Source organism: Equus quagga, chromosome 12, assembly GCF_021613505.1.
Source record: "Equus quagga isolate Etosha38 chromosome 12, UCLA_HA_Equagga_1.0, whole genome shotgun sequence".
In the NCBI taxonomy this organism is placed as follows: Eukaryota; Metazoa; Chordata; class Mammalia; order Perissodactyla; family Equidae; genus Equus; species Equus quagga.
Window position 1 is genome coordinate 12,600,390 of NC_060278.1, and position 22,180 is coordinate 12,622,569.

At 41.1% G+C, this 22,180-nt stretch overlaps 1 non-coding gene across 1 annotated transcript; it reads left to right on the forward strand.

Annotated features, from left to right (window-relative positions):
* Positions 1-20,270: 20,270 nt before the first annotated feature.
* Positions 20,271-20,344, forward strand: TRNAN-GUU (transfer RNA asparagine (anticodon GUU)). The gene has a single exon. It is a non-coding gene; the product is annotated as a tRNA-Asn (tRNA).
* The last annotated feature ends 1,836 nt before the right edge of the window (positions 20,345-22,180 follow it).

Sequence of the window (22,180 nt, forward strand, 5' to 3'; positions counted from 1 at the left end):
GTCATGCTAAAAATAATAAGCAATATAGTTATGTAAAGATTGTATGTGTTATAAGTTGACTATCATATCTTGCATATTTCTGAATTTGTTTTTTGCATTTCTAAGGACTACCTTGCCAAAAATTTGAAGGTAATTTCTATTAGCTATCTTTCCAAATAGATTTTGAATAAAACATGAGGTCTACTTAAAATTCAGCCTCTTTTTTCAGATAGAGATGATATTCTTGTTGAATTGCATATTACTTAGCACTGTTTAACACATGAAATGCTGGAAGAAGGATGTATCAATGTGGTGATCTTTGTTCTACATTGAAAATTAATCACTACATGGACTTACAAAAAGAAACCCAAGTTTGTCTTAAGAGTTTAATAAATGCTTTGCCATGATCAAAAAAAAGTAGGCCTTAATACCTAATCAGTTGCATTCAGTGGCTAGATTTAAGAGTGGACAATGTCGATCAAGCTACAACTTCCAACTTTTATTTCTAAAGGAAGCAATCCTGGAGAGATAAGAAAGTAACTTATTTTAAGCTTTATTTGCCCTTGCAATTGGCTGCCATAAAATACCCTTTTCCAAATGGCTTTAGGGTTTGTACTTAAAGAAAGAAAAATCATGATTAAATGAAAAGAAACCTGGGGGGTTAAATGTAAGCTTTCCCCATAAAAGAGAGAAGCACAGAAGACAGTTGAGTATATCCAAAAAACATAGTATAAACACTGCTCAGTTTAAAATTTCATATGTTGTCAAATAAGTGTCTATTTCAGACTATGAATACTTTAATTTTGAAAAAACTCTCCTAGCTCTTTTTATCTTTCTCAGAAACAGAAGCTGGAATGTTATTTGTGAACTAGGCCTTGTAGTTTGTCATTGTTTTTACTTCTTAATTTTGTGGAACAGTCTAAAACCATCACATAGCTATCTGAGTTTGAAATTTTGATTTTAACATTTCACAAAAAACATAGGGAAAATGTCACCTTCATTAAAAACGTCAAGACTCGTGTTTGAGCTCAGTTATGGAGCTTTCTCCTAGGGCAAACAATTTAATCCTAAAGTTATTTGAAAGCTGCATTTTTTTTTTTTCTTTTCTAGTAGAAGAATAAAATAAATCTGGGTTTTTTTTTTTCTTTTGCCGTTTGGGAAAGTCATGTTTTCCTCGTGGAAATCTGTAGTCTGAAAAACTACATATATAAAGGATGAACTGTTGAAAGTGACCTAAACATTATTTCAGAATTTGAAGGCCGGTTAATATAGTAGTGGTAATAAAACAGCCTGGTGACAATTGTCCAAAGCGGAGCCGCAGGTGGGCATGCGCCGTCCGCGGCTCACGGAGGGATGGGGTCCGAGGGCCCCGCCGCCTGCGTCCGGGGAGCTTCGAAGGCGCCACGTTTGGGTGGCGCTTCTGCTGGACTGGGGGTCTGAGGTTATCCGAGCGCACTGGGGGCCGGTGACACGCACAGTGCTGTGTTGCTAGAGTTGGCCACGAAAAGAGGACGCAGCGAGCCGGAGGAGCACAGGAGTGAAGACATTTATTTCTGGGAGCAAACTCAGCGAAGCGCTGACGGAGACGCCCCGGGACAGTGTGGGGTTCGGTTCCCACGGCGGTGATCCTGGGTCCCGACCTTCACGCGCGCCACTCCACCGGCCTGAAGACTCCGTCGCCTCCAGCCGCCCCACCTCCGCAGGGCGAGGAACGGAGGGCCTGGGGAGAGAAGGAGGCGGCGGCCCCGGCCCGCGGCGCGGCGCGTGCGGAACCCGACGGCTCCAGGGGTCCGGCCCGGTGCCTGCTCGCCGCGGCCGCCCTGCGCCGATCCGCGCGGGGAGCCGGCCCGAGACCCGCCGCGGCCGCGATCGCGCCGTCCCCATCCCGGCGTCTCCCGGCCCGGCTGGTCCCCAGAGGCTGGGGGGCGCGAGGGCACGGCCCCGGAGCGGGGATGCGGACGTCTGGAACCCAGGGGCTTATCTCGAGGCAGCGAGGACGCAGCTTAGAGCGAAGGGCAACGTCAAGTGCAAGTGAAGCAAAAATGGGAGGGGTCCGAAGAAAATGTACGTAGGGCGCGTTTAACACTCTTAGCAGGGCCCGACATGTCATTCGACGGAAATCAGCAACTGGAGGTCGGGGATGTGAAGACCTGACTTTCTCTTTCCTGAACCGCCTCCAGTTGCCCCAGAACTTAACCCCGAAAGAACTTCCAGACACCGGCGGCACCTAAAATCCCCGGGAAGCGCCCCCCGAAGACCGGTGTGCCCTGCCGCCTCCCGGGAGGGCGCCCCCGAGGCTGGCGCTGGCCGTCCTGCCCTCCGGCTCAGCCTGGGGCCCCCAGCCGCGCTCCGACCTTGGACGTCCTTCGGGCAGCGGGAGAGGCCCGGCGGCCCGGGCCGGCGCCGCGTCGGGCAGCCCCGCTCCCAGTTAACCGAGGACGCGGCCCGGGCACGAGCGCGCGAACCCAGGCCGGGCGCCCCCGGCGCCCCGCGCAGGTGGAGGCCGCCCCGGGCCTGAATGCGGACCTTGGCACTCGGCGACCTCAAGCTAGACTATTTTCTGGGGACCCCTTGCCCCCTCCCCGCAATGTGCGTCCTCTTCCTCCTTCCCCGCAAGGGTTTGTCTTTTTCGGTTTCTTTCTTCGACGCTTGTCGGTTACCCATCCCCGGGCGGCACGCGCCCACCACCGCCACCGTGGGCGGACTCTGGGGCTCCGCGTGCCCCGGGGGCGGCGGCGGGGCCCCGAGCGAGCTGCTCCCTCCGGGCCGGGACCCGAGCTGGAGGCCAAGCCGCAGCCCAGAGGAGCGGGGGCGGGAGGTGCGCAGACGGGCCGGGCCTGGCCGGGCCGGGCCGGGGGCCGCGCCAGCGCCGGGGCCAAAGGCGTCCGTCCCCCGCCCGGGCCCTCCGTCCCTCCCCATCTGTCGGACCGAAGCTGCTGAAGCTGCAGAAATGCGCTGGCGCCCGTCCACCGACTGCAAACACCACCAAACAAAAAGCGGCGAAAGGAAAAGCGAATATGGCGCTGCTGAAAATGGAGCCTCGGCGTCTAGAACATCTTTCCTCCTCGGTCTCTTCCTTCGTTTATTTATTGATTTTTTTTCCTACTCCTCCAACGGGACCTTCCTTTGCTGTCCTTCGCGTATTCTCCACCCCACTGCCCCTTTACTTTTCTTATTCATAACCTCCTTTCTCCCGCTTTTCCTTCTTTTCTTTCCCCTCTCGGTTCCTCTTTCTCCATTTTGTGTCACAGGCGCTTTTCTTCTCAGTTCCCTTTCTGGGCTCCACTCCCCCGCCCGTCTCACTTTATTTTTCCTGTGTGTCGGCGAGCCGGGGGTGGTCGGGATGGTGAGGCTAGGGAGCGAGATGGTTTGGTAAAGAAAGCTTTTATTTTCGACCCCAAGAATCGCCTTTAATTAGTCGTGCGCTTGCCTGGCAGCTGCAGGGAACTTGGCGACGCCTCCGTCACCCACGGGGCTGCCCCCGGGCTCTCGCGGCCCCATCCCGCCGGCCGAGCGTCACCAGCCCTGGAGGAGGCTCAGGGTTTACGCAGAAGTGACTGGCACCCACCCCCCACTCCCTTTTTCTAAGCGTCGAGTCTCGCTTTTTCAGTGTTCGTGGGCAAGGCATGCACTGGATAGGTGTGCAAACTGAATCTCATTTTCCCAGGGGACTTCCAGTGACGATTTTTCAGAGAAGCATGCAAAGAAGACAGCAGTGTTAATCAGTTTTTGCTTGTTTTCTTTTGAGCAGAGGGAACCCCGAGCACCAAGATAATGTTTTTAAGGTTAAACTTTTTTGAAAATTACTTTTTTTCTCCTAGATGACTTTGACCCATTCTTTTTAAAAAGGGGATGAGTTCTTCCAAACGAGACTGATGCTTTTGAATACGCCCCCAAATTGTGGTTCTCGATAGTTTCTCTAGAAGCATTATGATTTTGAAGTTCAAGGTCTCTAAGCGCTGTTCAGTGAAACAATGAGAAATATGTTGCTACATTAAAGATAAAGCAGAAGGTGATATTTCCTGATTGTGCTTAACCTTAGCCGTAGAGAGTCTCGGGTTTTTGTTTTTGTTTTTGTTTTGGCTGGGCTGAATGTGCTTTGGTTCTACTAAAGAACCTGCTGATAGAAGCGATTTCAAGTGAAGGGTGTCAGTCAATACAAAGCTGAAAGCACTGACATCATTTTCTGACCTGAGTGCCTCTTTTAGACGTGATAAAAAGGTTAGTCTACGGCCGCTGGTTGAAAATAAAATGGTTTTGCTTCCCAATAAATAGTACTTTACGAACTTTATTTCACTTTATTCACCTTTACCAGTGCACTCCCCTATCTTCTGGCCAGTTTTACCTGTTCCCTGTGGTCTGTCAGAACCACATCCTCCAGAAAAAAATGTGTGCATCCCTCCTGTGACTCTGATGCTCCTGGAATTATTTGAAAAGGCCAAAATTCTATAAGGAGATTCTTTTTAATAAATGTATCAGGGAAGTACTCTTTGAAGGAAGCTTAGAATGTTTCTTTCTTAAAATTATCTTCCTTGGTTTTGACTAAATGCCTTTGATTAAAGTTGGATTATACATGTATCTTACTTTCAGACTCTTTCTTTATGAAAGAGTGGAGAAAGTTAGGTAGGTCTTGGCAAAAAGTAAACCAACATAACTAGGCCTTATTAAAAGCTTAATTCTGTACATTGGTATCCTCAAAATAGGTTTATCAAATTGAGTTTGGGACGTGATTTCCTCCAACTCAAATATTGAACTTATAAATCTGATAAAAATAGGTTAAAACATATTTTTGATCCAGGCTCCTACTTCTTTGTTATGCTTTGCTTCCGGTAGATGAACAAATAAGATGAATCTAATTTGAGGGGTGGGGAGATTGTTTTTTTTTTTTCCAGACAAGCATTCTAAAAATGGGCAAAGTTAGGGAAATTATTTGTACCTTTCAGTTTAATTGGGATGACTCAGCACTTATACCGAGTTAATCATAATGTCATTTCCTGCTGGGGGGGGGCAGATAATTTAAGGCACAACTCAGATTATTTTAGTTGGACAGCTTTGTATATGCTCTAAGCGATGGAGAGTAGAAAACAGTAACATTTAGCCAAAAAACATATACTGAGTCCCAATAATGTTCAAAGCCCATGAGGCAGTGTACTGAGGAGGGTATAAATCAGACATGGTATCTGATGTTGAGGAGTCTATGGATTATGAAGAGTGATTAATTCCTTCTTTATTTTCTCTCGGTTAAAAAGCAAACATTCACACAGAAAAAAATTAAATTAGATCCCCAGCTTACCCCACACACAAATTTCTGTTAGAATAAAAACCTAAACAAGAAAAACAGAACTGTAAAAATATTGGAAGGACATATAGGAGAATACCTTGATGCCCTTGGTGTATGGAAGGATTTTTTTTTAACAATAAAATGCATAATCTGTAGAGGAAAGGATAAATTGGCTAGTGTTAAGATAACAATATATATATGACAAAAGACATTATAAAAGGTTAAAAGGTAAATGGAGAAGATATTTTCAAGGCATTACTTGACAAAGGATTAATATTCAGAATGCATAAATAACGTATCTAAAAAGTTTAATAATTTGCATATGAAGAATTTCATAGGTAAAAGATGTGGATAAGATTATACACATACGAAGTAAAAGTGTAGTGCTAGGAACAGGAAGGATCCATACAGACTTCAAAAAAAGTGATTTCCTCTTGGAGAGAAGGAGAGGAGCAAGGAGGGGAATCGGAAGGAATCCAAAGCAAGGTCCGCTCTTTATAAAAAGATCAGAGGCAACTACGGCAAGATGTTACTTTCTGTTCTTTGTACTTTTTAATAAGTTTGTCATAATTCACTTTAAAATCTCTAGCATCAATTCCTAGTCCAAAAAATAAACGACACATTTCTTTTTCTTAGTTAACAATAATATTTGTAAGATGGTGTTCACCTATATGATGGCAAAGTAAACACCATCCCTAGTATTTTTCCTGTACAGTGTTGGAACATTCTATGATGTTCACAGCAGAGATTTCCCTGGTGTGATGTCTTTCTATTGTAAGCTTATTTTTCTGAGTGGATTTAGTGGGAAGAGAGAAACATGTTTGAAACTGTGAATAAGCATATGAGCATTTATTCTTATAGGATGAAATTGTTAAAAATGTTTTGTAAAAGTGAGCAAATTAAAAACCTTCCACACCATTAAAGAAACACTTTTGAATAATCTAATAGTCTCAGGCCTAGCAGGCAAGATTTATTATTTAGGCATGGCTAATTTTTTGGCACAGATTAAATATCAGGAACTGGTATTTTAGAAGTATATACGTGCTCTCATTTTCTCATTTCATATGGCAAATGTTCATACAATGTTTATTCCACCAATGCTACTTTTCATTAATGCTACTTTTCATTAACAGAAGTTTCGTTTACTTGTAATTTCCACAGGGACTATTCATATCCTGGCAGCACTGAAATAATGTAACATTGCACTTGCTTTGAGACCTTTTGTTTGTAATAGGTCAACAAGCAACACGAAGCAACGTGGTTATTGTTTTCCTTACTCATTTGTGAACTGAATGAGGGGGATTTACACAGTGTGAGTCACACAGTGGGCAATTCCAATACAATCATGTCAAGTAAAGGTCAGAAAGTCAGACAAAGAAATGTATCACTCTTTGGGCTCTGATGGATCCTGCTAATTTTGCCAATGTAATCTTCTAGATGTCCCAGAACTTATTCAAAAACCTTCTATGACTCCCTGCTACAGACAAAATTACAGCCCAAGTCCCTTCTCTGGTATCAGAGGTGCCTATAACCTCATTACATTTGCATTTCCAGCCTTATTTCCTAATACTATTAAACAGACTCTGTCTTTCACCTGCCAATCTGTATTATTTGTAATATGTTAATTAAAAAGTTTGGTTTATACTTGCTTGTCTCTCTTTTCTTCTTTCTATATCAATTAGAAAACCCAGCTGAAATAGAAGGTTATTTTTCTTATGTGACAAGAACTCTGTAGGTCACGAGTTGCTGGTCTTTTCTCAGGGGTTCAGTGATGTCACAGCTCTGCAATTCTTTTGACCTTCACTTCATGGTGGCAACATGGCTGCCACAACTTCAGGTAACACACCTTTACCCTGGGTTCAAAGGAGGGAAGGCAGGCAGAAAGTTTGTTCTTCCTGAGCCTCACTCATGTCAAGGAGGTATAATATTTTCCAAAATACCCCACCAAAGGATTTCCCCTTACATCTTATTAGCCAGAACTTTGACGTAGTTTAGGGGCTGGGCCCACCTTTCACATCAAAGAGAATCTACTGAATTCCTAAATAAAACTGGAGTTCTGTTTAGCAAGGAAGAAATGGGGGAATGGTTTTTATGTAGGCAGTAAACACTGCCATCTCTCCTAGTTTGTTCCTCAGCACCTGCAAACCAGTTTATCCCTATTGTTCTCTTGGAATATCTTTGACTAATACACTCAGTGACTTTTGGACTTTTTCATCTAATGGGCATTGTTTATTTTTTGACTTATTTGATTTTTTTGGTGGGGCTCAACAACACCCTCCTTGACATTTATTCATTCAACTATCTACTCATCACTAGGTATCAGCCTCTGCTAACTGAAGAGAGCACAGAAATGACTCATGCAGTCTTGGCCCTCCACAAGTGTATAGTTTGGTGGAGGAGAGAGGTGGACAAATAAGTGTGAAAGAAAGTTAGAGACGCTGTGACAGAATGAGATAAAATGGGGCACAAAGAAAGGAGCAGCTATTATATAATGCAGGTGCTAAGCATCTTTTCAGCAAAGGGGAGGGGTAGAGCCACTATTAACAAAAACCATCTTACTGTTGCCCTCTTGGGTGGCTCCTTTCCTCCCGCCCTTGAAAAATACAGACCTCCATAGAAAATGGGGAGCAGGATAGGGACCAGAGGTCTCTCCCCTTCCCCTGGCCTGACAAATACACATGGAATTCCAAAGGATATCCAACCAATATTCTTTTTCCCATTTCAGATAATCCAACTCATACAGAATCCACCTGGTGTCGGGATTCTGGAGTGACTCCCCTGCTTTATTTACTTCATCCTGTGTTCTCTTGAGGGCACCAGGTCTCACTACTAGACACTGGGTAGACCATATCTCTACTCTCTTAGATGTTAAAGCCTAACCACTCAGGATGGCAGGAGGGATATATTTGGGGAGATGCAAACCTATCTGCTGGTTTTAGAGTAGGATTAAGGGAAAAGGAAAAGCACAATAGGAGAGAGATGAGGCTGGGGTGGGAGGCGAGTGGACAAGGACCAGTTCATGCCATGCCAAGGGGCTTGAAGACATATGATAGGTCATAGGTTCCCAAACTTTCTCAGTTCACTGCACCCTTAGTGTCTCTGTAATTTTTTCACCTTACCCTAAGACCAAAGAAATATCTAACAGTTCCATTTATTAAGTCCAAATTTATTAAGTCCATTTATTAAGTTCCATTTATTAGGTCCAAATGACATAATAGTGGTGGTTTGTGTGGGGGTCTAATAGATATTTCTGCATTTCCCTCAAAAATTTAAAATATCTTACAACAAATCCGTGAGTTTACTGTGGTGCCCTAGGGTGACTTGGTGCACAGTTTGGGAACCACGGTATAGGTTATTGAAGCTTTTTCATTTAGTGAATTGAATATTCAGTTTTGTACTTTAGAAAGATCACCCTTTCAGTGGATTTGAGGCTTAATTGGAGGAAAGGTATGATGGGAGGTAGGGAGACCATGAGTTATGGCAGCCATTTAGGAGAAACGTGATTAGTATATAAAATGAGGCATACTAATGAGAGTGCTATGGGATCTAAAATATATTATGGAGGTAGAATGGATAGGATTTCCTTATCAATTGGTTTGGAGAGAGAGAAAAAGAGTGAATCCTAGGTTCTAGGGTTGGGTTAAAGTAGGAATACAGGAAAAATACATCTCGGGAGAAAGAGTTTTTTTGGTATGCTGAACTTGAGAGACGTCTATAAGAACAAGATGGAAATATGGTGTTGGATCTCAGGAGCAGGTCTGGGAAAGGAAAATAAGTTGGTAAGTTATCAATATATAGATTAGAGTTGACAACAGGAGGGTCGATGAGATTGCTCAGGAGGAGTGTAGATAAAAAGAAGCATGCTCAAGTTTAGAGTTAACAGAGGAATAGGATCCTGCAGGGGAGGAGGAGAGGTGTCGTGGAGCTTGTGTGAGGCAATGTGGTTGGGTGAGGTCAGGACTCTTCCCTGATACTGTTCTGTTCCATAGAGGTCCGGGTCTATCTTTTTTCTCTGGTGGGGCCCCTCGGGTAGAGCTTCTTGGGGGCACCATTACAAAGAACTATGCATGGGCTTCATTCTGCAGTGAAAATAGTGAGGCAGGGGTGGGGTGGAGCAGAGAGTGAGGGGCAAGGATGCTATGCAGTGCCAACATCAGCCCTCTGGCCAAGGAGCTGCCTTTTCTGGGGCCCCAAGGAGAGGAGCACTAATTTTTTTTTTTTTTTTTTTTTTTGAGGAAGCGTAGCCCTGAGCTAACTACTCCCAATCCTCCTCTTTTTGTTGATGAAGACTGGCCCTGAGCTAACATCCATGCTCATCTTCCCCTACTTTATATGTGAGACGCCTACCACAGCAAGGCTTTTGCTAAGCGGTGCCATGTCCGCACCTGGGATCCGAACCGGCAAACCCCAGGCCGCCAAAGCAGAACAAGGAGCACCATTTTTATGCCCACCTTTTAAGAAAAAATAAGATAACAACTTGTTGGCAGCATCAAACGCAACATAGTGATCAATAAGGAGGAGTGGAGAAAGTCCATGGAACCTGACAAATGAGAGGGTCTTGGCCACTTACCTAAATACTGTTTTGCAACAGAGGGAGGCAGAAACCTGAGGAGCTCAGGGACTAGCAAGGGAGACAGTCATGTAAACAAATAATAGCAAAGTAATGTGATAAGATAGAAGGCTCATATCAGGGAGAATAACTTTCTCCTACGTCTGTCACTCGCTAACCACTTCTTATCAGGGCCTGTTGCTAGCAGCGAGGTTTCTGACGGTTCTGAAGTGTCTGTCCCCAGAGTTCCCTTCTAGCTCCTCTCGTCTCTCTGCTTGCTCCTCCTGAGCAATTTCATCCCATCTTAGGACTCTAACCAGCACGTGTAGACCCATGATTTCTCAACGTATATTTTAGTTCTCTGACTTTCTGAGATTAAGTTCTACATTTCCAACAGTGTGCACAGTACTTGGCACACACTAGGTATTCAGCAAACATGTCCTGATTTAAAAGTTGATCCTAAATAAAGTCATCGGTTTACTTACAAGAGTAGATTTAGATATCGACTTACTGCATTTTACAGAGTGAGTAGGTAAGGAAATGTTTCCCATCAGATTTCAGTAATTAACTGGAAACCAGGTAAAAGTTTCAGCGTGGGAGTTGGGGTAGATCCAGCTAGTCACAGTGAAGAAGAGTAGATTGAAATACACAGATGTGCAAATCAGAACGCAGGTTCTGTTGCTCACTTTGGGCAATGTAGCTAACTCCCTGTGCCTTCATTTCCACGCTACCAAACAATTCACAGGCACAGTTATACTTCCTGTTTTTAGTGATTTATTTATTTTTATTGAGATATAATTCACATACCATAAAATTTACCTTTTTAAAGTGTACAGTTCAGTGTACTTACAGAATTGTGCAACCATCCCCTCTATCCAACTCCAGAACATTTTCACCATTCCCCAAAGAAACCCCATATCCATTATCAGCCATCTTCTAATCCCCCCATCCTCCAGTCCCTGGTTTCTGCTTTCTGTCTCTATACATTTGCTTATTCTGGACATTTCCTATACATGAAATCATACAATATGTGGTCTTTTGTGTCTGGCTTCCTTCCTTTAGCATACAAAAAACTTAGTATAAAGTTTTCAAGGCTTATTCACTTTATAGCATGTGTCAGGACTTCATTCCTTTTTACAGTCAAATCGTATTCCATTAATTGGACATAGCACATTTTGTTTATCAATTCGTCAATTAATGGCCTAGGTTGTTTGCCTTTTTGGCTATTGTGAATAATGCTGCTATGAACATTATTGAACAAGTGTTTGTGTGATGCTGTTTTCAGTTGTCTAGGAGTGAAATTGCTGAGTCCTATGATGACTCAATGTTTAACATTTTGAGGAATTGCCATACTATTTTCTGAAGTGGCTGTATCACTCTACATTCTCACCAGCAATGTATAAAGGTTCCAATTTCTCCACATCCTGGTCAACATTTGCTATTGTCTGTCGTTTTTATTATCGCCATCCTTGTAGATGCCAAGGGATATCTCATTGTTCGGTCTACATTTCCCTAATGACTGATGATATTGAGCAGGTTTTCATGTGTCTGCTGGTCATTTGTGTATCTTCTTTGGACGAATGTCTACAAATCCTTTGTTCGTTATATATTCTGAAAGACTCTTATCTAATATACAATTTGCAAATATTTTATCCCATTCCGAGGGTTGTTTTTTTTCTCATTTTCTTGATAGGGTCCTTTGAAGCACAAAAATTTTTAATCTTAATGACGTCCAATTTATCTATTTTTTCTTTCATTGCCTGTTCATTTCATTTTTTTTAAAGAAATGATTGCCTAAACCAAGGTCATAAAAATTGAGGCCTATGGTTTTTTTTCTACCAGTTTTATGATTTTAGCTCTTACATTTAGATTTTTGATCCATTTTGAGATAATTTTTGTATATGGTGTGAGTTAGGGATCCAACTTCATTCTTTTGCATGTGGATACGTAATTGTACCAGAACCATTTGGGAAAAAGACTGTTCTTTCCCTATTGAATTGTCTTGGCACTCTTGTTGAAAATCAATTGGCCACAGATGTATGGGCTCTCAGTTCTCTTCCATTGATCTCCATGTCTATCCTTATGCCAGTACTGCAACTAAAATTGCAGAACTGTTGTGTGAGTTGCATTGAAGAAATTCTTATTCTCAAATTACTTGATAATTCAAGAAACTTGTGGGTCTGGATTTTTTTCATACCTTTTTGAAAAACAAGTCTTTGCATCAAAGTCTCCCATCTACAATAACTAAATTATATGCATAAATCTAAACTTCAATGCTCACCTGCATTTTCTAGAATTCTACTTTTACGTTGATGTTTGCCAATCTCTCTGTGTGTTCTATAAAGCAGTTAAAAAGTCAATTATGAATTGAGGCATTCAACTTCTTATCGTTAGAGTGCTTAATGTTAATCTAATTTAGAAGCTAGCATTCAACTTCAAGCAAAATCCTTCAAATTATTAATTTTAGAAAAATATTTATTGATTATATCCTGTGGACTTAGACAAAGGATTTAAAATGCCTCTAGTCTAAATGCAAGAATTCTCAGAAGTGAAAAATCTCTTGACTCTAGGGAATAGAATCTCTTGATTCAATTGCAGTCTCTGTATTTCTGTTATTGGCACTTGTAACAGAAAAAAAAGTTCAAAAAATATTCGCTAAAGGAAATATGGTAGCAAGGTGAAGCTCACATGAAGGGGAAAAAATAATTCTCTTGGACTCTCCTAGACAACTGTATTTGGTTCTTTAGCTCATAAGGAAAGATTTTTTCCCTTAGGTAAGTAGATCATAAACTCTTTTCTGGTCTTGACAAAGGGTAGCTCTTGCCACAATGTTTCTGTTGAGATCACTTTTTGAATTGTGCGTGGATCCCCTATTATCTCTGAGATGATTTTTATTTTTGTGATCATTTAAACAGTGCTAAATCTTTGAAAAATATTTGCTGCCTTTTATTGGTCATGCTTAAGAACTGTGTGATGGTTAATTTTATGTGTCAACTGGACTGGGCTAAGGGGTTCCCAGACATCTGGTAGAACACTGTTCCTGGGTATGTCTGTGAGGGTGTTTCCAGAGATTAGCTTTGAATCAGTAGACTGAGTCAAGAAGATTCCCCTTACCAATGTGGGTGGACATCATCCAATCTGTTGAGGGCTTGAACAGAACAAAAGGCAGAAGAAGGACCTCTGAACTGGGACATCCATCTTCTCCCTCCCTTAGACTCCGGTGCTCCTCATTCTTGGGCAGGACTGGGACTTATACCATTGGCTTCCCCGGTTCTCAGGCCTTTTGGCTTGGGCTGGAACTACACTACCGGCTTTCCTGGACCTCCAGCTTCCGGATGGCAGATACTGGGACTTCTCAGCCTCCATAACCTTGAGAGACAATACTTCGAATAAATCTTTTTCTATCTATCTATGTATATCCTTTTGGTCTGTTTCTTTGAAGGACCCTAACTAATTCAAACTGTTTGTGGCAAGCATCCCAGGACAAGAGGTGGCACACTTGGCAAAAGCTTGACAAACTCCAGCAATTCCACGTGAGTCTTAGTTTCCCAGTTTCAGAAACTCAAGTTTATCTGTTTACCAAGAGGTTGGCAGGTGTGGAAGACTTGATTCTTCATAATCAAGTGCATAAAGGGTTTCGTTTTTGAACCAAAAAACTCAATGACCATTCATTGAGGGCTCCATGTCACCAAAGAATCATATACAATGGTTGTTCCCCTTTCTGGTGGGTATTTCTCAGGAAATGAAGTGTCAGATCAGAAATATTTAGTGAATACACATATAACTGAAACAAACAAACAAAAAAGAGGTACAGTTTGGGGGTTTTTTAAATAAAAATTTTAATTACTATTTCAAGAATATTTCTGTTCAAATCGTTGAAACTATTCGTATTGTATGATGTTGAGGAATATTGAGAAGTTGTTTCAGCCAAGGTCATGATCAACATCACCCATTTCTTTGTGCTTGTTCTAGCCTCATTTTTTTTTTTCATTTTACCATTGTTTCAAGTTGATGTTACAATATCCTTTACTGAATGTGGTAAATAGAGGGAGCAAAAGCACCTACCCTGAATCTAGTCATGAGGAAACACCAGACAACCTGACATATAGGGACATTCTACAAAATAACTGGCCTGCACTTTTCAGAACTGTCAAAGTCATGATATGCAGGAGACAGAACGGGGGACAGACTCAGGAACTGTTACAGATTAAAGACTAAAAGATGTGGCTATTAAATGAAAATCATAATCTTGGATTTTCTTTTGTAATAAAGGACCTTATGGGAAGAATTGGTGAAATCCGAACAAGGTCTATAGATTAAGACCTAATCCTAATAGTGTTGTATCAATGTTAAGATCCTAACTTTGATAATTGTACTGTGGTTATATAATAAAAGTCTTAATTTTAGGAAACATACTGAAGTATTTACAAAATATCATGTCTGCAATTTACTCTTAAACAAATCAGAAAAAAAGAACCCCTAAACATTGAGAGAAAGAGAAAAGGATAAAGTCAGTGTAGTAAAATATTAACATTTGGGAAATTTGGTTGAATTCTTCGTACTATTCTTGCAACTTTTATCAAAGTCTGAAATTATGTGAAAATAAAAGAACTTTAAACTAGTGGAAGATTTTTGAAGTTTCAAAATTGTTAAAAAAATTGGAAACTATCTCACGAGGTTGTTATCAAACAAATGAGTAAATGTTTGCAAAGGACTTGGAAGCTGCCTGACACAGAGTATTGTATAAGTGATTATAGAAGGAAAAAAATCTAGAAAAACACTTCGGCCTTAATGGTATCAAGATCATCGTTAGGAATAGCAGTATTTTAAACTTAAAATAAGTTTTCCTAGAAACAACTGTTTTAGATTCTCATTAGAGAATCTAAATCTAAATTTAGATTCTTTGGCCAATCTGGGATCCCTGTGGTCTCCCTTAATAATCTCTTGTACTACTATTTTAGTCAACTTCATATTAGGAGCCTGTAAACTCTGTTCGTTTTTTACAACAAATATTTACTATAGTTCTTTCATTTTTATTATTATTTGCAATCCTCCACTACATTTATTTAGCGTGACTAAGTCAAATGCTACAGGGGATATAAAAATGGGTAACATTTCTGACCCGAAGGAGTATCCAAATTAGGAACACTTTAATAAGTACAAAATGGCTACAATATAGTGAGAGGTTTGTACAAGGAAAAAGTGCCAGATACTTTACAAGAGGGAAAGATGACATCCAGCTGGAGGAGGCAGGAAAGGTTTCACAGAAGACGAGGCCACTATGTGAGGCTGAGGAGGAATAAGGCTTTAATAGCCAAGACAGCAAAGGGAGGGGATTCTCAGTAGAGGGATGAGCAAAATCAAGGCACAAGGACCAGGAACAGCACATGGTACCTGGGGCTAGTTATTTGAATTTTAAATAGATTTAGAGTTTAAATTCTAAACCATTGTGAGTCTTAGTTTCCTTATCCATAAAACAAGCATAACAATAGTACTCATTACGGAGTAGACGAGAGAGAAATGTAACAAATTTGTCTGACGGTAAATGCTCATTAAATGTGATTATAATTTTGGGTACCCATTAATTGGAGCTTAGGTTATACGGAGGGAAATAGGCACATGGAATATATTGGATTAATATCGAATGGAGGAAATGAGGGTAGAAAGGAGGAAGCACAGTCAACGTTGAGAGATGTTGAGAAGGTAGAATCTATAACTTCGTGACTGACCGAAGGCAAGAAATAAAAGAAGAGGAACCTGAGATGATGCCAGGGTTTCAACCTGGACTGCTAGAAGAGTGGTAGCGTTCTTAAAGGGCCACGGGGACAAGAAATTAACTTTTCTTATACCTCATAAACGCTGGCCATTGGCTAATGCTTTATGTTAGTTCATGTTGGAGAAACATCCTTTTGGTGGGATCATACTGTAAATATACAAGAGCACTTGTTATTTACCATTTTTTAGGGCGAATCATGTTTTAATACTACAAAACCTATTTTTTTCCCAGTATGGATTTATTTGAGCTTACTTAAAATAATACATACTTATAGCTCTAAATAACTAAGGTAAGGTTTACATGCCTTCAAAAATTCAAATGATGCCACAGTTAACTATCCATTGAGTCAACAGTTCATTGAGTACCAGTTCTTTACTAGGTAGGGCAAACTTAATTAGTTGACTTTAAATCAAGGTTTCCTATCCTTTTCATGGGAAGTAGCAGCAAGGAGGGAGCCATTTCTGGGGTATTGGTCTGTACCCCCATACCTGAAATTTTATTGGAACTGTGGAAATGGAGGGCAATGGTTTCACTTTTATGTTCTTTACTCTGCCCACATTAGGAACACCTGGAGGCCACTAGGAAGTACTGTGACAGTGGCCAGTGCTTCTCTTGAATGAGTCATTTGGGCCTCAATGACCAGAGATTTAGATCCTCTGGTTTAATCTAGTTGAATAATATAATAATCTGGTTTAATTCTCTGATTGAATTAAGATATTATTTTTTCTCTCATTTCTTTTAAGCAGAATTATTGATCTTTGGAAATTTTAAATAGCATATCTGTATAACATTTTGGAAGTGACAGAAATATATTCATGTGTTATTTTCTATAGGTCTATGAATGAGGCAAGCAAATATTGTTAATTCTGTAGATGAGGAAGCAGAGGAACGCCTGCTCCCAGCCTGGCCATAGTTAACGCTCTTCCTCCTCTCTCTGCCCCCCTGGCTGAATTCACTCTGCACTGGTCTTCTCCTCCTGTCTGGCTCCGAGTTCCTAAGTTGATTGACCCTTCGTTCCAACTCCTAGGCAGTCCACAGCAGAGGAATCGAGTCTCCCTTGGGCATCTGCTTATTTTCTTTATTCTTTTGAAGCAAATGAAAAAAGACTATCTGTTTTGATTTTTTTTAATGTCAATTTTCACAGGTGAGTCAGAAAGATAGGCAGGACCATCAGTTTATTAGCACATTGACTGTAAAGGTGGGATAGCAAAAATCTACTGCCTCAAACTGCTTCTGTGAAAACATCATGGAAAATAAAAGGCCGTGGCTGTCTTACTAATAGTGGTGTGGTCAAGAAAGGGGCTATCATGTAGAACCCATTAAAGTTACTGAGATAACCATAGGGTCTTCCTGGAGAACTTTCTCGAGTGTACTAAAGAAAGTTAAAATTCATGTCCCCTCTCCTACCATTTCTTGCTGGATCCAAGATTCTGTTGGTCTGGACACAGTTGAAATCATTGATACCGTTAGTGACTAACACTTTCCTACTAGTGAGATAAGCAATGATTAAAATTTTAGTTCTGTATTATTTGGCAAAGCCATGAAAATGATTTCCACATACAAAGGAGAGGTTCGTGAAGAAAAAGCTATATTTTTAATAATTTGATTGAACCCACTAGGTAGAGTATCAGTATATTACTTCTAGCTCCCTTTACCTTTTCTCTGAAACCATGTCTATTTAATTAAAAGTAAAATGGAGATGGTTATCTGAATAACTTCACAAAATTTTCCAACTAAGTGACACAATTTAAAAAATGGTGACAAAAAAGACATGGTATTCTAATAGACCTTTTTCAATTTTCTTATTTTGTGGGTAGACCCAACTTAACGGTCAACTATGGAAGCAATATTCTCTGTGAACAGTGTTTTGTGTCACGCTGCTATCAGCCTGCTAAACTGATAACTGACCCTTAGTCAACAGTCTTGAATGGGAATGATACTTTTGGTGAGGAGGAAATATCATTTAAGCTTGAGACTGGATGGAAGGGTTCAACTCCCCTTTACTACAAATCCATTTTAGAACGTCACTTCAATTGGCTTTGAAAATTGGTCTCATAGTTCTTCTCTTGCTCTTAGTGACACCTGATTTAGCCTTCTCTTTTCACAAGTTTCCTGGTGTCACGATCTTCCATTTATTGGGGTGACTTCTCTAAATCACTGGATTTCTTTTTAAATTCGAACTGGATTTGTCATTTTTGACAACTCAGTCACCATACTTCTGAAATACTGTCATTAAAAAGAATCAAAGTGATGCACAGTTATGGTAATGGGAATCCTGTGAATTGCCTATTCTGTTGGTATGAAGCTGGAGGCACATTATCTGAAAGCACTGGATTCATGATACCTGGAAAGCCTATAAATTAATGTGGTCCATCTTGGCTTGTCTGTTAAGACAGGTGGATCCCATTTGTACAGATGTTTTTTCCCTCTCTTTTTTCCTAAGAAGAAAATAAAATATCTAGGCCCATTAATCTGCACAGGTCAGCCCCTTTGAAGGGACACATTCTTGAAAAAGGTAAAATTGCAGTTCAATTGTGTATGATACACAAGAAAGGGCTAAAATGCCCAGTCCTTTTCACTGTTAGTAATTGTAAAAATCTAAATCCTAATGAAGCTGTAAGAATCAATTGTCTTGGGTTATCCTGAAATTTAAGGAAAGATAATGTATGTTTTTAAAATTTAATCCAGTGGGCTTACTTCGGCTTTTAAAATTGGGAGTAGATATTAAGGCCTACAATGAGATAATAAAGATTTATATAACAACACGTACTCATTTTCGTAAGGGAGCATTTTGTGTAAAAGCTGTGTTTGATAAAAATCACTGGAGGAAAACATTGAGATCACTGAATATGTTTAATATTTATATATTCTTTTGAAGTATTTTGAAGTGAAGAGACAAAAAAAATTGGGATGCTACTGACTGTGGAAATAGCCATTTAATTTGTTAAAAATATTAACAACTACAGAACCGGGCTTGAACACTGAGTTTTAAAACAAACAGTGGCAGTCACGTAAACACATTTTTAGCATACAGTGAGTTCATACTCCTTTCTGAATTAGTTCTTCTCATTGACCATTTCTCATCATCTCTTTTTTTAACTTTATATTAAGATTATGATTCATTATCTCTCTTTTTAGAAATCAAAATGTTAGTATGATGATTGAAGTGAGGAAAAGAGATTAAAGCTAAAGCTAGTTACATGAATGGAACTGTTCCTAATACTATTTTAAGCAGGAGAGTAAATATTAAATGAAGGGGTGGTAAGGGACGCTGGTTGCAGTCTGTCCTAACTGAACAATAACGGAGGGAAGAACATTCATTTTGGTATTGGGAGAAGAAAAACCAACGCCAGATAGTTTTAACTCATATTAACAAGTATCTAAAATATAAAAGAAGTTTTAGCATTTTATACGAAGGTAGCATCAAATAATGAAATAGGACTCATCATATGTTCTTTATAAGCCCTTCCTGGATTTTTCTTCCAAATTCAGAATTTTCAAGCACACTTCTAAAAGTTTGTTGAAAGCAGAGTGGTACAGCTTGGCGTGAATTCACAGCTGTTTAATATCCCAGTGCTTTCAAGGAACTCCCCTAATTGGTTCCAAAGCCAGTTTAAGCGGTTCTATCAAGCAGTAGGAACTCAAAATGTTGATAGGACTAAGGCATGTTGCATGCAACTTCTATAAATCATGACATGAATTATTTCTCCAGGGATTTCGCATAGAGCAATTTAGCGACTGTTAAAAATTTAAATACAGGATTGTCAAGTGGAAACTAGCAATTCTTTGTGGAGGGAAGAGGAGAAAAAGAGTGTTTGGAGTTTTGAAGAGTACCTCAAAAGGCGTCAGGAAATTCACACAAGGGAAACATTTCTATAGAGAGTCCTTATGGGGATGTGACATCTTTGCCAGCAGTGTTTCTGTTCTGGAGATTTTAGGGCTAGTCATAAATCATACTTTTTTTTCTTAGCTTCTCTTTGCTCAAATTGGGTTATAAATATCCTGCGAAATGTGCATTTTAACGGCATGGTTCAAATGTGGGTGTAGAGGCTAATTCCAGCGAGAACCAAGGGCAGCCTTAGCAATGATCCACGACACACAGCAACTAAAGAATGTTTAGTAGCTTTTCCTAATGCCCTTTTCCAATAACAAAATGTTGGTGACAAATAATTGCACTATAGGTTAGTACGAAACAAACAAATAGGGGTTGCATATATCTATTTAGCAGTACCTGAAAATAAAAATAAAGAAGGCAAATACAATTCAGATAACCTTGGGAATGCTGCACAAATAAATCATAAAGATTAGCGAGCAAAGCACTTGGACAAAGAGTTTGAAACAAAAGGAAAGTTTCTCAACTCCTAAGATTAAAAGTTTTATTTCCCTATAAAAGGTAACATCAGAAATAGCTATCTTCCTGAAACAGAACGTTCCAATCAGGACTTGGAAAAAACCCCAGGATTTTCATACACGTTGCAATCTGAAATTCTGCTCGATCTTGCTGTATTTATAACTTTCCAATATGCTTTAAAGGTGGAAAATAGAATTAAGAGAGTAACAAATGTTTAAGCGAACATTTCGGATTTAAATAGTATGAATGAGGAAGCAGAAAGGAGAATAACGTTCGCGCTCTGCCTTTATTATTCTTCATAAAGGTTATGGCTGGAGAAGCAAACCACATCGCAGTCTCTGTGGCGCAATCGGTTAGCGCGTTCGGCTGTTAACCGAAAGGTTGGTGGTTCGAGCCCACCCAGGGACGCTTGTCTTTTACGGGCTTGCCGCCGGTAGTTTTGTACAAATCTGGGAGCTCAGGACGCCGGGGTGGATTTCCAGGGGCCGGAGAAGAGAATCCTGGATCTCGCTTCGCCGTCCCCCCAGCGGGCGGCTCCGCGGCTTCCGGGCGCGCCGGGTGCCCCGCCTCTCGCAGCCGGCGGCCAGGTGGCCTCTGCCTGTCCTCCGCGGGCCCGGCGAGTCCTTTCGCTGCGGCTCCCCCGGTTCCCAGACTCCGGCCGCCGCTCGATGCCCAAAGGGGCCCTCGCTCACCTCGCCCCCTCGCCCTTTGCCGAAGCCCAGGCTACTGGGGGCCCCTCCCGGCCTCACCAGGCTCCGGGCGGCACCGTGCGGGCGCGCGCGGGCGAGAGCGCGCAGAGGCCGGCCGCCCCTTCGGCCGCGCGCCGCCGCGTCCGGGCTCGAACCCGCCGCCCCCGCTCCGAGCCGCCCCGGAGGCCCCCGCGGGCAGCCCGGCCCGAGCCGGCCCCGCTCGGCGTCCGCAGCCCTGAAATGTCAGAGGTCGACGGCGTGTCTGTATCCAGAGTGTCAAGTTCAAGCTGCAAATTGAAAACTCCTCGCGATTGTTATCACGTTGAATCGTGCAACATTTTGTCTGTTCCCCGGCAGCGTAAACATACACTCTGCGTACTTACTAATGGAAACATTTTGACTATTCCTGGTATTGGTAAATTCAGAGATGTTTGTCATAAAACCTTTGTGTGGACACTATTGTAAGCGCATTTACATGTTATATTTTACTTTTCTACTAAAATGCTAGAATTTTATAGAGAATGGAATAAACCTGCAAAATTCCCCATCTATTCAGAAAAGGAGAAAATTTTTTAGAACTGAGTGATTGATAAACATAAAAAAAAACTCTGAGAAAGATTAAAAGTGAAACTAACATATTTTGCTTCGACCTTCTATAGACATGTTACCATTTATTTCACAAAATGCAAAGCTCTCTCAAAATAGTTACTTTGTACTTTATTCTCTAAATATATGCTGCCTTTGAGAAGTAATCATAGTTTCATCATGGTAATTATTGTCTTGGGTATAGATTACAGAAATATGAAAGACGGTTCTGGAGAAAAGTGATATGTCTTATTCCTGCAAATATATAGTTATGTTCTTCTTTATATTTTCCCCCAGGTTTATGTATTAATAAAGGTTAACATTTATTCAGTGTTGACCGCTTGCCAGACTCTGTTCTAAGTGGTTTCATGGGTGAAGGTGTGTTATCCTCTCAACAACCCTTCGAGGTACGTCCAGCTGTTGCTGAGCAATTAATTGCCTGAAGTCGAAGATAGACCCCAGCACGGCACAGATTTGAACCCAGGTGGTCAGGCTCAGAGCCCACGGTCCTCACTGCTGTTCTCCCTACCCAGAAGTTCTCTCGTCCAAAATAGAGCTTCTTGGTTACTTAGTTAACTTAAAACCAAAGATGATATTTTAATTGGGTTTTAGGAAGTTTCGTTAATATTTTGCTCCAGATCTTGTGAAAGCGAAAAAAAACCCCACTGAACATTTATGGAATTCTAAAGGGCGCTGTTAAATTACGTATTCCTTGTGCTGCTTAATTTTATTGAAATGAAAACTGGGTGGGAACGTGCCATCTTAACGTGAAATATGTCTTCAGGAAACAATTTGATAGCATTTATGTAGAGAAGGCAAGATTATAAATAAAGGCAGGCTGGAACAGCCCAGGAAAAATCTGGAAGAGGAATAGAAAGAAGAATCAGTTTGAGCAATGGGAGATCATCTAAAGTCTAGGGAATCTTGGACCCCAGGCTGATGTCTGGCAGTTGGGGCCATGCAGACAGAC